The 19255-nt window shown below is 35.0% G+C and overlaps 1 protein-coding gene across 7 annotated transcripts in view; it reads right to left on the bottom strand.

Annotated features, from left to right (window-relative positions):
• Window positions 1-19255, bottom strand: part of PDE4D (phosphodiesterase 4D) — a 1241089-nt gene that overhangs the window by 613106 nt on the left and 608728 nt on the right. The gene's annotated exons all lie outside the window — the stretch shown is intronic.

Raw genomic sequence — 19255 nt, 5'->3', positions numbered from 1 at the left:
TCTTATTTCTCAGAGATTAATAGGCAATCGTTCCTATACAACACTGCTGAGAAGCCACATTTATTTTTTCAGGTCTTTTAGGCTGAGTCTAATTTGGAGTCTCTTATTTTACTGGTTCAGTTACCTTAATCTGAAAGGGTAAAGTGACTTTCTTCAGCTTCCCAATTTATTTTAGAAAGCCACTGTAACTGACAGGAGAAATCTAACCAAGACAGCACACACACACAAAAGTTTTGTTCAAATTCAATTTTACCATTAGCTGAAAGCCGTTTATTACATGTGTGGTGCCATTTTTTAAAGTAACAGTTTTATTGACACATAATTGAGATAAAATAAACCGCATATTTCAAGGCATTCGACTTGACAAGTGTTGACATATGCCCACACTGGTGAGAAGATCAGAAACAGCAAGGGACCAACACATCCATCACTCTCAAACTTTCAACTTTCCTTTGCAGGCAACTATCTAACCACTGGAGGCTCAACCTATTTCTGAGGGGAGGCTTGATGTTATAAAAGCATCTAATCCTCTCCTACATTATTAGAAATTCAAATTTTATTTTAATAAGAAACTCAAGAGTCTTAGAAACTGTGATGAAATTATCCAAAGGGTGGGGGGGGGACAACTTTTAAGGTAAACTGTTACAAACAAGGAAAGTAAGAGAACTATAACTAAGTCAATGTATAGTCAATGTAAATCAGGAAAAGCCCCCAGGCAGAGAATGGGCATCTGGTTAAGATGTCTGAGAAAGTAAACTGACATGTAATGAATTGTCAAAGAAATGACAATTAAAATAACAGGTATTCGTTTATATTTATCTTCTTGGCAAAGCTTTAAATAATACTATAACACCAAGAGTTGGAATGGGTTTTGGAAAGAAGACACTAAAGTATTGCAAGAAAAAGTTGAACACATTTCTGTATAACTACAGAATAAGGCCATTAAATGTGCCTTATTTTTGACCTAATGACTTGTCTAGAAATTAAAATGAAGGAAATCTGCAAACAAGTGAACAGTGGCAACAAGTTGTGAGCAATGTTAGTCCTTAGTACATTGATTGAATATATTGTGATTCATCATATGATGAAATTACTGGGGGACATTTAAATGGTGAAGTTTATCTATATGCATTAGGTGGAAAGAAAAAGAGTAATAAAGAAAATGAAATATGTATAGAAGAATTCCTTTTGCATGGAAAAATATTTTGAGTATGTTTTTGGATGTACAGAAATAACTCAGAAAAGGACAATATGACAGTTCACGGAAATTCTCTTTGGGGATAGGAGTAAAAATGTATTTTTCACCTTTTATTGTATTAGAAATTTTATTCTACTAAGAGATATCTACATTTATAATTTAAAACATTGTTACTGGAATAACCATATGCATATATTCTTACTAAAGTCATAAGTTTCCCATGTCTTTAAACATATCCACCAAGGAGAAAACTCTAAAAAATATACACACAAAATGTTAAGAGTCATTCTATAATTACAGTAGTCTTGTAAAACATTAGTGTGAATTTTTCTGATCTTTTTAACGTTACAGTTGTATAATGAAATACGCCTAACAAACCTTTTCTGTTTAAGTAAAATCAATATATTAAAAATCATCACAATAGTAGCAATTAATCTCTAACAATGTTCTTCTCAAATGCTGATGATCATAACCAAGTAAATATGGTCCCTGGTGAAACTTGTGTTCCCTACCAAGATAGAGTAAAAGGAGCCTGTTTTATGTTCCTTTGTGAGGCAGGGGGCGCAGGGGGCCTGCAAAACTGACCAAACATGTGAAATAAATTTTCGACATTAGGCGGCATGTAGCTCTGCACAGCAATAGAGAAGAAATGCAATGAGATTTGGCTGTGATGGCCCAACTCATACCTGAGGAGGTTTCCTGGCTTCAGCATAGGGAGGGGAAGCCAAGCCAGAGCCCACCGTCTCCCTCAGTTGAGGAGATGGAGCTGGGAATCTGAGGAAATCAAGGCAGACAGTGTGCTGAGCAGAAGGACAGAGAGGAAAGTGTGGCACAGAAAGTGAACTTGGAGAACATCCACACAGGCTCCTGCTGGAGTCCTCAGCTGAGCACTGGTCAGCTAGGGGAGGGCAGGAGATTTAGGAAAAGGTCTGAGACCAAGGGGAACAGGGACTATTTGGTGGGATGTATATATTTGCCATCTTGACATTTTGGATTTCACAAAGGTATTACACATACATCAAAATTTACTAAATTGTACACTTTAAATACTTGTAGCTTATTATATATTGCTTTCATCTCAGTGGGAATTTAAAGATTTTGTAAAGAAACGCTGGTGAAAATGAACTGATAGCATAGGGTCTTTTTGTACTAGCACAACATAGCATCAATTTGTAACATACGAAAGCAAATAAAGATGCTTCCCAGACTTTGAAAAATCTTGGCAGTTTTCCTTATTGGATCAAAGTTTTCCTACCATGTGACTATTTAATCAGTACTGATTGCTCTTAAGAAATTGGAAGTTATTAATAACACAAAAGGCCATAGACTAGGGTCTGCCCTTTCCCCTCTACTGATAATACCTAGCATCTTTAGAAGATACGTCAATGTTCTGACTCCAAGAAGGGGAGAATTACATGCCAAGAGAGATGTAAAAATACTGAGCAAGAGTCTGGGGAATTTAGAATAAGCGTTACCTTAAATCAACAGGAAGGGCTATTGTTCAACAGGATATTAGTAGAAAAACCAGGAAAACCAAGTACCTGGGTTCCACAGGACCTAAGGACAGTTACATGGTGACTGACATTACATGTTCCCTGAATCAGCAAGTTGCTATTGAGACAAACTTACCTATATTGACTGCTCTCAACCAGTTAATTGGAGGCAAAAAAGTACCTTGGCAGCCAGCTGAGGGGAATTTTGGCACTACTTTGGTCTAAGTAATGTATTATTGATCTACAATTAAACTGATCTGAAGGTCAGACTTCTATGATTTCTCTCTGTCTCACATTTTGAATCAATTGTTGTCTTTTAGGAATGGCTAGATCAGAGACTCCTGACTCATCTTTAGTCCAACAACAGGAACTAACCTGGTGTTAATAGCATATGGGCCACAAATACAACAACATTAGTGCCTTTAAATTTTGCTTTGCAGATTTTCCTGAATTATGGGTCCATGATCACGCTATAATGTTCAAAGTTTCTGTATCAAGAGAGAATGTGAGTAACCGGCTTGTTCATACTGAACATTAGTTCAGAGGTTCTCGTCACCAAGTATTTCACGGTTTTTAGATAAAATGGCTTATCTATTGATATTAAAGCTGTCTGAATTTTGATTTCTTTGTTGATATGTGTGCATGAGAGTGTGTTTTGAGTGTGGGTGTGTTTTTTCTTGGGCGGGGGAGAGATATGAGGGATTGAACTCAGGGGCACCCAAGCACTGAGCCACATCCCCTGCCCTATTTTGTATTTTTTTAAATTTAGAGACAGGGTCTTACTGCTTAGAGCCTTGCTTTAGCTAAGGCTGTCTTTGAACTTGTGATCCTCCTGCCTCGGCCTACCAAGCTGCTGGGGAGTGTGTGTGTTTTAATCAGTGAAATGATGGAAGAGTCTCAGCTTACTGATAACTATCCTGAAAAATCTAAAAGATAATCCATATTCAAAATATCATTTTCTTCTCCCTGAACTGAATTTTCATCCCATTATCATAAATGCCATTTGATGCTTTAAAATAAACCAAGGGGAACTTCCAAATGACATGGATGACTTATTCCTATGCAGGATACAATACTGGAAAACAACTGAACATTTAAAGCCTGCTAGAGTCCAGCTAATTTCCCCCTCAAAAGATTCAATGATTCAAAGATAGGAACTAAACTAATTGATTGATTGACTAGTCTCTGGTGCTGGGGATTGAACCCAGGGGTTCTTTGCCATTGAGCTACATTCCCAGTCTTCTTATTTTTATTTTAAGACAGGCTTTTGCTAAGTTGCTTAGGGTATCCCTAAGTTGTTGAGGCTGGCCTTGAACTTGCAATCCTTCTGCCTCAGCCTCCTGAGTTGTTGTGATTACAGGTGTTTGCCATTGTGCTTGGCTAAGAAATTGACATAAAGAAAGAAGTTTAATATGTTGCTATCAAAAAGGAGAATATATCAAAAGAATTTCTAAGCCAGGCATGGTGGCATACACCAGGAATTCCAGATGTTCAGGAGGAGGATTACAAGTTCAAGGCCAGCCTCAGCAACTTAGCAAGACTGTTTCAAAACAAACAAACGAACAAACAAACAAAAAACCTAAATAAGGGCTGGGGATGTAGTTCAATGGTAGAGAGCTTGCCTAGAATGCACAAGGACCTGGGTTCAATCCCTTCCACTGCCAAACACAAAAATTTCTAAGAAATACCCTCTGAACAATGGTGCTGACCTCCAGGGAAAATAGAATTAAAAAAAAAAAAAAAAATATATATATATATATATATATATTTATACACACACACACACACACACACACACACACACACACACATACACATATATATGTATAACTGGAAGGTCAGAGGCCAGATTCTTTGTTTCTTTGGTACTCGGATTTTCTGTGATCTAGAAATTTCCTGTATACTATTGAAATGATTTATTACAGACAGGAAGGATGAGACTCAGAGAACCTCACCTGTGTGAGCCTCTTTCAAAGTCACTAGAAATGGTGGGACGACATGCTTAAAGGCTTTGGGAAATCGGTAAGAGTGAAATAATTTAATTGCAGATATTTAAGGAGATTATCTACACACTTGTTTTATTTCCATCATGCTTTCCTTTTGGGCCACATGGCATTAAAGTGATCATTCCAGGACTTCTGGGGATCTAGTTAATTGGAAGTTGAGTTAAAGATACATTTAGTTTGAGGTTTGCTGGAATTATATATCTGTGACTCTCAGTCTCTTCTATGTATCTTCAGGTTATTGCTAGGAATTTTTTCATAGGAAAAACTTCTACAAACACTACTAATGATCACTGTGCTAGCATTGGGAAGATGCAGGCCAAAGGTTACACTGATATCCATGTGCCCAGGGTTCAGACAACACTAGTCTGTGTGGCATGAAGAAGAAACACTTAAACATAAGACCAAGCACTTCTAAGTTCCTCCAAATTTTCTAGTTCAAATATGAAAAACTTTTCATAAAGAGTTTTACACATTTTGGCCATGATCCTAAGAACGTTTATGAAATAAACAATAACAAATGGAGAAACTTGATTTAACTTTTCTAAACCACCAGTAATAAAACATCAGATTACAATCAATCATACTGGAGAAAAAACTGCATATCTTTTTATTCTCAACATAGAAAACATAATAGAACCATGGTCAAAGGAAGAGGCAATCAGAGAATAAATAGCCCAAAACTGTAGAGCTAATAAAATAAAAATAATAACAACATTATATAGGTGCATCAAGAAATTGGATTCTAAAAGTTAATTTTATAGATTTAGTGATGCTTGTAGAATCTGTCAGTACACTAAATTTGCTATTTTATTTTTCTGAACCTAGGGTATCATGAATACTAAGCACAAGCTCTATCAATGAGCTTATATTCCTAGCCTGTGTGTGTGTGTGTGTGTGTGTGTGTGTGTGTGTGTGTGTGTGTGTTTGGCATTCTAAGTAAATATTCAATCATTACCTAATGTTGCCTTTGTTGCTCCTACAGTGGGTTCTCCTGGTTGTATAAAGCTTCAGGCATCATAAACCCTGGAACTACCCTCTTCCTACCATCATACCCTGAGATATAAAGAGGAAAATCCTTTCATATTATGACTAAGTAATAAAAGACATATGAATCTATTATTAACTACAAATGGTTATATTCAGCATTGTTAAGGGACTGATGCTTATAATCTCCCAGGAATACAAACAGGTTGAAATCTATTTCCAAACAATAAACAAATGAACCAACCCTGCATCCTTGATAGTACTTAAATAAAAAATACAACTTTTCCTTATACTACATTTTGAATTTAATTTTCCCTATAAGTATTTGTTGTTGCTATGATTTGGATTTCAAAAATCTCCCAAAAGCTTGTATGCTGAAGATTTTGTCCCCAGTGCATACTGTTCAGAAGTCTGTGGGAGATTAGATCATGAGGACTCTGACCTCATGAGTGGATTAATCCATTTATAGATCCTAGCTTAATGGGTTTTGGGGGAGGAGCTTTGTTATAAAAGTGAGCTCTCTGCTTTCTGGCTGCATGAGCTGAACAGCTTTGCCCTACCATGTGCTCCTTGCCATCATGTGCCTGATTACAGGTCTAAAAGCAAAGGAGTCAGCTAATCATGGACTGAAAGCTCTGAAACTATGAGACCAAATAAATGTTTCCTCCTTATAAGTGGATTATCTCAGATATTTTGTCATATTTTGTGATGGAAATCTATCATTGTTGTATATGCATAGTTCTCCAGAAATATTTTTTTAAAGTCTTTATATATAACACCAGATTTTATGTTCTCAGTATAAAACAATGTGTTTTGAACATTCCTTTGGCTAAATATTCAAACATACATAAGCTAGGAATGACACTATCAAAGGCTTTATACATTTCTTACCTAAGCGAGTAAACTTGTAAATGATACATTTTGCAAGTTGGTCAGACTTGTTCGACTCCCTAACCCTCCCTACAAAATGCACACAATCTGACATAAGACAACCTTCAAATCAAAATGGGAGCTTTCATTAAATTTAGCAAGTTACATGAATCACATATGACAAAAGATAGCTATCATACATGTGATGTTATAGATAATTTTGAATAATAATTTATGTTGATATTGGTAAATTAAAGTCAAATAAAAAGCAAATAACACTTTATGATTTATTATTATAATCTAACACAAAGGGTAGGATTACTATTTTTAAAACTATGGGCTTACATTCACTGAATATCTATAGGACTCATGTATTTTTTCCTTTTTATCTATAATATTTATATCTATATATTTCAAACTTAAATTTGAAAATGGGGATTCATGGATTTTAAGAAGTTTCCTATTTTTCTATCTGATTTATATCCCTATTTTTCTATCTGATTTGTATCTCTATATTTTAAATTTAAATTTGATATTGGGGTTCACAGAATTTTCAAATTAGAAAAATGGTGATTTCAAATATACCTACAGCTATTTAAATATACCTACAAAATGAGCAGATTGTGAAACCTTGAAATAACTAAAATCTACCTTATAATGCATCTTTTACAATATCATTTACAGGTACAGGAGATAATTGGAGGTAGGACTAAAGAATGTTGGATGTTAAGGGCTTACAAAGAAAAAGCATTGTTTTAGTATTTTCAATTATAAAACTATTTTAAAGAAAGAATTTAAAAGAAAGCAAGTGTAGCATAAGATTATATAAATGTGTTTACACTAAGAAACCTGATTTTTTTGTGTAAAATTTTGAATTTATATTAATTCATAAAGTAACATTGCCTTTAAAAGACTACTGAATGGAACTATTAAACATATAACTTTTTAGTAAGATTGCATTTTCTATATGTTTGCAGGAAAAGATCATTGTAAAATGAAGTAAAACTAAATTGGTGATTCCCAGCCTCAATCCCATATCTCATAATGGTAATGTAGATGTTTTTCAATAGCACACGAAACTCTAAAATTAAATGCAGGGGTTGTGGCTCAGCAGTAGAGCATTTGCCTCATACATGTGAGGCACTGGGTTCGATACTGAGCACTGCATTAAAAAAATAAATAAAAAATAAAAATAAAAGTATACAACTCAAAAATATTTTAAAAAATTAAATGCAAAGTCTATGTATGATTATATGCACACATACGGTTTTTAAGAGAGTGTTATTAGGTAGTTTAAGACCCTAAAATAATTTCAGAATTTCTAAAAGAAGAAAAAATATACACCGGACTATTTTATTTTCTAGATGGAATAGAGTACTTTCACCGAGAAGGAAAAAGAAATGAAATTCTAATTGTGTTGGTTGGTGATGACCCAACCCCACCCACGCATCACAAGATGGGGAGAAAAAAAATTCCAAGAAAAATTTGATAATTTCAAGGAACAAAGTGCCCAGGAGACATCTTCACTGAACAATTCCCAAAGAGCTCATGTGTGAGCAATGCGAAAATTCTAAAAATACAGCTCAGTGACATCTCAATAGTTCTTCAAAATACCAGACTAAAGAACAAAGTCTTATTCCAAGTCAGACTTTTAAATATGGTTACATGTTTTCATTACATAATAATTTTAAGTAATCTTTAAACCTATGGACACTTTAGTAACCAGAATACTATGAATATGAGCTTTTGCAGTCCTTAAAGGATTAATAGGATAATTAATTTTTAATTTATTTTAAGTTTATGAAAACCATCTTCAATGTTAATTACTAACCGTGACAACTGATAGGCAATATTTGGACCAACACTGACAGCAAGCCATCTGTGAATTCTGCTCAAGATATCACATTGGAGGTGCAGCAAGAGGAGTGTGAAAACTCACAAAAACTCTGACACAAGAGGAATTATTGAAGCAATTTAGGCACCTAGCCTCAAACAGCAAAGGTTTAATGGAAGAAATTATGGCTGTGTTCAGTTGTATTATTAGAGCAAAGAGATTTTTAGAATTATTTTTTATCCTTCTAGCTACACTCCTCATACCAAGGAGAGGAAGTGGCATGGAAACAGAATTTAGCAAAAAGAGTACTTTTCTCAAAATGAACCCTATGAAACAGAGAAAGAGCTTGTTCTATAGGTTGTTGCTCTCTCCTGAAAAGACAACCAAAGGATCAAGAATTTTCTGAGCTGGGTTTCTACACCAAAGTGGGACACTGTATTCCTACATAAAGAAAATCCCTGTCAATCCATGAATTATATGATCCTGATTTATCCAGAACAACTGCTTGTTACCACAGAAGACACCACCTAAAATTAGAACTGCCTGAGGACCACCCTTATGAGTTCCAAGTAAGTACTGAAGGTGAGGTTAAGAAACAGGCCTTTCTAGAAAGTTGTGCACAAACTCCAAGATTTTCCTGCAAGTTGCTTTGGTGAATTTTGAGCCACAGCCCGGTAACTTTCTTCTCTGAGGAAATCTGAAGAGAGATTAAAGCTCTTCAAGGCAACAGCATTATATAAATCCCAAGCATGTTCATACTTTGAAAATGTGCTCACATAGAGAAGTGTGAGCAGAAGGAGGAATCTGAGGTGGTAAGGAAAAAGACATAAGCAGAGGCAGAGTGGTGAACGGTCTTCAAGACAAGGATAAGGAACTGAAATTGGTTAAGAAAGCCAGAGGGAGCCAATCAAAGGAACTGGAAGGATGAGTAATGGGAAGTTAGATGAGAAAAGCTAGATAGATTATGTTGGAAGCTAGGATTTTGAAGTCTTTAGAGAGGATGATGGCCAAAGGATATTGTAGAATTGAGATAAGAAACCAAAAGACAAGGATGGATACAACAATTCCTGAACCAGGAATAAGACCTCACAGAGGTGCCAGGGATGCAGTTGCAACAGAAATGAGGACTTTACTGAAGCGAGTTGCTATGTAACATTGACCCAAGCATGGCACATATGTGCCATTAGGAAATATTTGCTGCATGAATCATGAAAAATATGTTTATTCTTGTATAAAACAAGTATTAAGATCAGTACTTTGGAAAATAAAAGATTATTATTAGATACAAAATTTCTATTCCTGAACTTCTTTTTAAGAACTGTTTAGATTTCTGTCCACAAGTTAAACAAGAACATCAGTTCTTAAGGTCTAAGATTAAAAATGAAAATTGTTCATTTTGAATTTATTCAATGTACAGGAGTTTTATATGAAAAGTACAGTCATGCTAACTCTGTAAACCACATATAATCTCTACAAGGAAGAAAATACCCAATATTCCCCTTGCTCATATATACCTTTCAACAAATTTGGCAACAAGATTAACCTTTACAGATGTGTCTTTATAGATATTCATCTTCAGAATGCAGATGAATGAATTAGAAGAATAGCTCAATTTAAAACACTTTTCACTTAGTAAATCTAACATTTAGGTTGTCAATAAAAGAATTATTCTTTTAGTCACAGAAAATCCTCAGAAATTCTTAGAATTGTTTTTCTTCTCTGAATTGGCACAAATTATCTCTAGGGGAATTAATTCCCATAGGAATGAGGAGGCTGGAGTTAGAAATCAGTTGCTTGAGCTACATTTGTGTGTATGAAAGGACTGAGTTGGTATTCAGTCTGTGGCCAGCACTGACAGCTATCTCAAATGAACTAAAGTGCAATCTGGAAAAGCTTCATGGAGATCTTAAAGGACTCAGCACTCTTCAGCTAATATCCATTCTTAAGTACCATTTAAGTAACACTAATGTGTCCTTTCTTTTTAAAAGTGTGTGTGTGTAAATGTGTATGTATACACACACACAGATAAACTCAACTTTAAATAAAAAGTTTTCTAGTTAGTTTCTATACTATATTTAATGATATAATTCATTTCACTGCCTTGCCTTGAAATAACCACTACTTAATAAAGAAGGTAATTCTGTTGCCAATTTGAAATATTGAATTCATGTATCGATGCACTAGGTTCTCCACAATTTGATGTCATGTGGATGCTTCAAAAACCATGCCATAGTTAAATAAATTAAAAACAGAACAAAAAAGTACATATATAGCCAACCAAACAAAAGCCTAGCCCAAATAAATATGCTGCAGTCTTCATAAAGTGCTATTTTTAGGTATTGATTAATATATTTGTTTTATAAAAATGGTGGTTAAATGAGATCAAAACTTTTCAAATAAATATAATATTTCATGGTTATCTGCTTCTAATATAGATAATAAAGACCTTTGGCATCACTTTTAATGGATACTGAATATCTTTATTTTTCTTTTCTTTAATATGGAAAAAAAATTTTACCTATATTTATCATATAGCTAGAGATGGTCACAGACAGTACCTGGGTCATCAGGTATGTGGAACTAACTTTCCCATGGGAAACATTAATGATTGTTGAGTGTGATAATAAAGTCATCTATTGACATCAAAAGAACAGATTTTATGAAAATTATCATTCTATTTTCTTTCCCGAAAATAGCAGCCTACTAATTTAAAGCATTTTTAGAAAAAAACATTGGGTTGGAGGGGGAGAGAAAGAAACATAGAGGGAATGTAAGAAGGAAGGAATCTACCCTGATGGCCTTTCTCAATGCTCACAGGTTCTAAAATACCTGACTAACTGTCGTGGATGTTGTGATCATCTACCTTGAAGGATGAAGCTCATTTCTCTAGGTTTGGAAAGTGCTCTCTTTTCTCTTTGAGATTTGCCTCAGCTTAAGAAGAGTGCCTTGTCCAAGCATTTAATATTGGGTCCATAGGAGGGTATCAAAGTCCAGGCCCTTCACCCACATGTAGGACAACTCTGAGAGATAAGGCCACTTCACAACTCCCCAGGGGCTCTGTCAAGGTCTTCCCACACTACACTGCAGACTGACTTCACCCTAGCTCCTGATTCTGCTTTCTACCCTCTTCCTCCCCTCCATAGATGGTGATCCCATGAACAATCTCTAAATAAGACTCTCTACCTGATTGGTTACTCAGAGACTGTTTTTCTGGAAACATAATCTATGAACCAACTGAATGTGAACATTGGGGATGCCTCTGGCCATTCATGCTTGACAAGAGTGTGCTATTTAAGCTACTGAAAAAAATGAACCTTAGAACAATTTTCAGTGTTGCATATTTTACATTATGAACATCAATGTGCACTGATATGTCACATAAGCATTCACATATACCAACTCTCATTCTTTACTTGCACAACATTTATTCTGTGTGCTCAGGATATATCCTGGTAAACAGAGAATGAACTAAGAAAACTTCCCCTGCAAAGGACACAGAACTCTCATGACTGTTTAAAATTGATATAGGTGTTAATATATTTAAGAGGCATACATTTAACTGTACCCTTTTTAAAAATTTCCTTATGATTGCATATTGTTTGATAGTTGGAATCTCGACTGTATTATTTTATCCATTTTTTCTCCAGAAAAATGTTTATAAAACTTTATTTTCTCATTGTTCAAATCTCAAACTTTGTATTAATTAGAGCTCAGAGAACATTCATGTTGATAGAAATTCAGATTTTATTGTATGTATTTTTTACTACATCATGGAAACTGTCAAAAATTTAAATGCAGTTAACATAGGCTGACAAATAAGAGATGTTGAATTATCTGATAAGTCAGTGATTCCTTCCTGACAAGTAAGCATGTTAGATAGTATTGCACATTACATAAATACCACTTACCTGAATGTTCAGTTATTCAAAACAAATTCACTCATATTTAATAATAGTAATTAGTATTGAAATGTCACATTCCAGAAATATTTCAATGCAAAAATGACACTTCATAGAAAGATTAATTTCTTAAACTGAAAGATATTAGCCAACATTTCAAAACTGAAACTTATAAAATACATCTATTGATGAGGTTCATACACTTGCATATTGAACAGATTATTCTTCAATTATATGTTAAGCAAAAAAATAAGTTTTAAAGGCAGTGATTATAGATAAGATGTAATGGGAATAAACATCCTCTTCCTAAGGGATCATCTGATACCACAGTGAATGTGCTACTTGCATGTGAAGGAGGAGCAGGTGGAAATCATAAGAGGATGAGCAGAGGATACTACTCAGTAGGCCTGGAGATGCAGTGACGAGCCACAGGAACAGGGAAAAGGGAGGGAGTGCATACAGACAAAGGCTTTGTATTAGTCATTAAGCCACAGAGGATTTCCCCCAACTCTGCACTTTTTGAATCTTGTCTCAGGAAATACTTCAAAATCATAAAAATAAAGAAAACAGTTTCCTCCAACGTAAACAAAACTCTAATTCCAAATTACTTTATCACCTTGTCCATCTGTGGAGGAAAAATGGGTCAACAGGAGTGGAAAGGGGTAGGGGGACAGAAGGAAGAAGGAAGAGGAGGGAGAGGAGAAGAGTAAAGAAGAGGAGAGAGGAGGCCAGGCAGGAATGAAGAAAAGAATATGACTCTCCACTTTAGCATTTGTAAGGGCTTTGCTGGTTCCAGACGACACTGCCCCACATCTATTTCTGGCCCTGGTGGCTGGCCCTCCCTGACAGCGTCAGCTCACAGGCAGACTTTGTGGTTTGAGGTGCTTTGTTAGTAGAAGCGCCTCCTCTCTTGTCTGTGGGTATTGATTTGTATCAGGAAGGTCATGACTGGCTCCTCCCAGAGCTCTTGGTTCAATAAATGGGGAGGGTTCACTACTTTGTGGACTTGCTCTGCATCTTGTTTTAATAGCTTTATGGAGATATAATTTAAGTACCACACAATGCACCCATTTAAAGAGTATAATAGAGTGATGTCAGTTGTACATTCATTACCACTTTCTAGAATATTTTCATTATCCTATAAAGAAATCTCACACCCCTTCACTTTCAATCTCCAATCCCCTGTTCCCCCCAGCCCTAGAGAAGTACTAATCTCTCTTTCTCTACATAACTGTCTATTCTGGACATGGCATGTAAATTGAATCATACAATAATTCATTCTGGCTTCTTTTATTTACCATAATGTTTTCAAGGTTCATAGATGCAACAGTGTATTAGTACTGGATTCTCTTTTTGTTGAATATATTCCTTGTATGACTATATCACATTGTTTATTCATCAGTTGATGGTCATTTTTATTGTTTCTACTTTGGGGCTATTATGAATAATTTCTGCTATGAACACCTGTGTACAGGTTTTTGTGAAGATATATGTTTCCAATTCTTTTCCATATATGCCTAAAAGTGAAGATTTAGATCAAATGGTAACTCTCGAAATCTTTGAGGAACTGCAATATCTTGTATATTTTCTATTAATTTCTCTATATCTTAAAATAATCATCTCAAAAAATCATTGCCAAATTCTTTTAAACTGGTTCAGTTTTCTGTCCCATGTTTAAGCCAAAGTTTCATGGCTTTTGTTGTTCAGTGGATTAACACAGCAAGTACTTAATCAAAAGGCATTCACTAAGCTGGGTATGGTGGCACAGGCCTCTAATCCTAGCTACTTGGGAGGCTGAGGCCAGATGATTACAAGATCAAGGCTAGCCTGGAGAATTTAGTTGAGATTCTTGTCTCAGAATAAAACAAGAAGGACCCAGATGTAGCTTGGTGGCATAATGCTTGTCTAGCATGCATGAGGTCCTGGGTTCAATCCACAGCACAAATCCAGGCAATAAATAAACAAATAAATACCATTCATTAGGCAGCATGTGTTCTTTTTTTCTTTTTAATCCAATATACTACACATTGCTAATGAAAATTAACTTTTGAAATTTCTTGAAGGTGGAAGCAGATAATGATAGCATCTCATTAAAATACCCTGTATGTTATTTTGTTGTTCTGGAACTTTTAAGATTAAACATGATGTTGGAAAAATAGTGCTACCCTTAATAAAAATATGCAATATTTTACATCCATGTAGCACTTCATACTTAGTAATTTCAATCTGGACAAATTTATTTAACCCTTCAAGCATTTATATTAAAAAATCCTCTCCCTCTAGGGATGAGAAAACTAAGATGTAAACAGGGTGAGCTGCTCCCAAATATTTACTACTACTCACAGAGCTGGGTGGGACTTCCCAAGATGTTAAGTTCAAATTGATTGACTGTTTATCTGTCACTATTCCCATGAACAGAGAACTTAGAGCCATCCTGCTTGTCCAGTTTCTACTCTCACCTTTCCTTTCTACATCCCCCACCCAAACCCAAGCCCCACTCAATTCATGCACAGGCTTACACAGCATACACACAGCCTCCCACGCTACAGACATGGATGTGCACACTCACACCACATGTGCCACATAGAACACAGGCGCACGTGCTCACTTTACACACCCCTAACATCTCACACCCACATTCAACTTACAGATGCACAGAATATACTCATATGTAACATGCACATGCACATATATGTATATATATTTCTCACACACACTCACTCTATAGACACGGAATGAAGTCAAATATACGCACCTCACTCATACCCTCATCTCACAAACGTACCTCATGGATACAACAAACACAAGAATATACTCACACACATATATACTGACTACTATCCACATAAAATCTCATACACAGAACATTTCATATATGCATACACCACACATAAACCTCATGCATGCATGTTATCAACTCACATACACATGCACAGACACATACATTTTCACACAGGAGGGAAGAAAAGTTGTGAATTTGCACCATCAGATTAGGTATTGGACTAGATTCTCCAGGGATATTCCTTCAGTAGTGTGCTACAGGGTCCTGTCACATTCTCTCTCTCTCTTTTTTTTTTACATTCACTTTTTTTTATTGTAAACAAATGGGGTACAACTTGTTTCTCTGTACATGAAGTAGAGGCATACCATTTGTGTAATCATACATTTACATAGGGTAATGGTGTTTGATTCATTCTGTTATTTATCCCTTCCCATCCCTCTGTTCCCTCTATACAGTCTCTCCTTCCTCCATTCTTGCCTCCCTCCCATCCCCCATTATGTATCATCATCCGCTTATCAGAAAGATCTTTATCCTTTGTTTTTTTTGAGATTGGCTTATCTCACTTAGCATGATATTTTCCAATTTCATCCATTTGCCTGCAAATGCCATAATTTTATTATTCTTTATGGCGGAGTAATATTCCATTGTGTGTGTGTGTGTGTGTGTGTGTGTGTGTACATATATTTGACTTCATTTCATGTCTATAGAGTGTGTGTGAGAAATATATATACATATATGTGCATGTGCATGTTACATATGAGTATATTCTGTGCATCTGTAAGTTGAATGTGGTGTGAGATGTTAGGGATGTGTAAAGTGAGCACATGTGCATGTGTTCTATGTGGCAGATGTGGTATGAGTGTGCACATCCATGTCTGTATATATATGTGTATATATATGTATATATATATATGTGTATATATATATATATATATATATATATATATATATCTCACAGTTTCTTTATCCATTCATCAATTTAGGGGCATCTAGGTTGGTTCCACAATCTGGCTATTGTGAATTGAGCAGCTATAAACATTGATGTGGCTGCATCACTGTAGTATGCTGATTTTAAGTCCTTTGGGTATAGGCCAAGGAGTGGGATAGCTGGGTCAAATGGTGGTTCCATTCCAAGTTTTCTAAGGAATCTCCACACTGCTTTCCAGAGTGGCTGCACTAATTGGCTGGCCAGGTAGGTGAATCCACATTGTGTCATCTCTTACTAGAAAGTCTCTCTCAAGTCCATGTGCCATGTGGCTGACCAGAAAGTATTATAACCAAAGACAAGGATCTGGGCTTTGGAGAAAGTGGGCATCCCTGCCACATACCTAACCCCAAAGTCGGGCATAGCAGGAGAGGAGCTGTTTGTTCTTGAACCTTATTAACATTTCTAACTGTGAGCATTTCAGGAGTTTTCTTATACTTATAAATCTTAGTGTAATTTATGATGATACTAGAACCGACATCTGACAGCTGTTGCAAGGTCTGAGAAAATATGTTACATAAAATATGAGGCACTAAAAAATGGTAGCTGTTACTACTACCACAATAAGGTTTATCCCCACAAAATATATACTCAGAAATGTACTTGCAACACAAGATTTGTTTTTAAAGAACAAATTAGAAAAAAGCATTAAAAAGAGATGATTTGATAATGATATCTCTATAAAGAATGTGATAACCATTTGCTATTTTATGAAGAACTGTTATGAGTAATAATAATTCTTTGCTATTTCATTGCTAAAATTGAAGAGTGTTTTAGACAGCATAGTTTAATTCTCAGAACTGTTGGTCCCATTGCAACTCCAAGGTATCAAACAATTCATAAAAGACTTGTCACTTCTTCCCCCTCATCTTGCCAATAAGGACTGTTTCATTACCAATAAACTAAGGATGTGATTTTGTCTTATTCTCTGAATCTTTAAAGTACAAATGAATCCATACTATTGAATATGTGAGAGTTCTTGATAAATTCCTAATGAAAAATAAAGTTCATCATTTATTTTCTAAAAAAAGCATTTCTGTACTTGTCTCTATGAGCTTATATTAATTATACAAATCCACACTATACGTTTACATTCACACACACATATATACAATCTGTATATTTTAACTGATGAGGAAGTGTTGCTCATTGACATTTAAATTCATACAGAATATTACTCAATAAAATGGGCTCACACTCATGTAATTAGCTAATTTATAACCATATTTAAAAAATAAATACAGAGATAAATAAGTCTTCAATTCAAACAGTGCCAATGTATTTTGCACATTACAATAAGGTTTTTTCTGAGTCACATTTTATTGTATAATTAGAGTTTAACATATAGAAATCTGAATTTAATCAATGTTTTAAGGTACTCCTCTTTGCAAATTAATGCAACCTTATTATCACAGTTATGAAACTATTTGAATTTATTAAATAAATTTCACATTGATTTTAAATTCCCTAAGGAACATTATAAGAAGGTTTAGAGGAAAACTGAAATTATTCTTTGCTAGATTACCATGAGGTTAAAGCTTAATAAATGCTTCTGAAATGGAATCTATGCTCATATAGGAACAAGCAATTTTTAATATATCAGATTATTAATTATGATATGAAAATCAGAGTGATATTGCTTTCTATAGCTTATAGATTCAACAATAATTTTAAAATCAGAAATTAATGAGTATTTTAGTTACTCAAGTCTTACACCTAAAAAGTATTGGTCCTGGGTTGATGAATTAAAATCCGAAGCTTTGAATTTCTATTCTGTTCCATCTTCCTAAGGACCCAAAATGGGGAGCCAGATTTTAAAATGGGCAACTGGTGTTTGGTGTTGCTCAAATAACTCCAGTGATCAGTAATTATAAATTAATAGTGTCAAAGACATTTTTATGCATGGTTTAAAATTCTGATTGTTATTTTAATATACATGCATAATATTTATAGTATATGTGTGTGTATATAGATATACACACACATTGCATTACATATATTCATATACACATATACACACCCCAACATTTTTTAGGTGTGAGACTTTAGTAACACACACACACACACATATACACAAACATATATTTGTATATATACTAAAGTCTATTACTATTTATTTATATACATCCATGCATATATGTGTGAATATATATGCATGTGTGTGTATTTGGTCTGTTTTTATTTTTGAGATGGAGTCTTGCTATGTTGCCCAGGCTGGCTCTCAACTCTTGGGCTCAAATAATTCTCCTGCCTCAGTCTCCTGCATAGCTAGGACTTCAGGCATGCATCACTATACCTGGCTTGTATGTTTTAAGAAAAGTTTGATGTAACTTTGATTTTTTTTAGGAACAAGTCCTTACTATACAATTAAAAGCTAAACAGTCTAGGGAGTTATTCACCCTCAAGAAAGATATTTATGCTTGGAAGGGATGTGTTTAATCAGTAAATAAAAGCAACTTTTGCAGATTTCTAACAATAGTTCGGTGAAAGAAATTGCTTAGAGTGAATCACTTAGGTAGGAATACAAATTTACTGGTTCCCCATTGGCAGACATAGGGTTAATAGTGTCTTAATCCTTCTTTCCAAGAATTAGAAGAGGAGAACATTGAACAGAAGGGAAATGAAGCACTAAAAATATTGTGTCACCCAAGGAGAGGAAGGAAATAGGCAGAAAATGCTTCTAAAGCTAAGCACTTAGGGACAGAGCATTAGTAACAGAAGTGACTAATTGCAGTTTTGTTTCTTTTGCAAACTAGCTGAGTGAGGAAAACTATGACAAAAACCAAACCACAAGTGAGAAGTGCTTTTCTTCTCAAAGTGTGGCTTCCAGGCCTTTCGAATGTTAGGAGAGAAGAGATTAAGAGTCTTAACAGGTAGGACGACTTTAAGATGGTCTGTTCAAAAACATTGTTTTTCCTTAGCAGTTTGTTCCAGCTAGGTCCTTTCTCTGACAGTGTTCAGCTACACGGACCATCCATACCAAACTGCCTAAAGAGTTCTTCTTTTTTTTTTTTTTACAGACTGCATTTTGATTCATTGTACACAAATGGGATACAACTTTTTGTTTCTATGGTTGTATACAATGTAGATTCATACCATTCATGTGGATCATACTTAAATAACTCATTTATTATAATAACCTCTTTTTACATCCAAGAGCCAGTTTTCGACTACAGCATACACAAAATGGTCTAAGCTATGCTA

Source organism: Sciurus vulgaris (genome assembly GCF_902686455.1).
Source record: "Sciurus vulgaris genome assembly, chromosome: 6".
Taxonomy (NCBI): Eukaryota; Metazoa; Chordata; class Mammalia; order Rodentia; family Sciuridae; genus Sciurus; species Sciurus vulgaris.
This window is presented reverse-complemented; position numbering and strand designations above follow the sequence as displayed.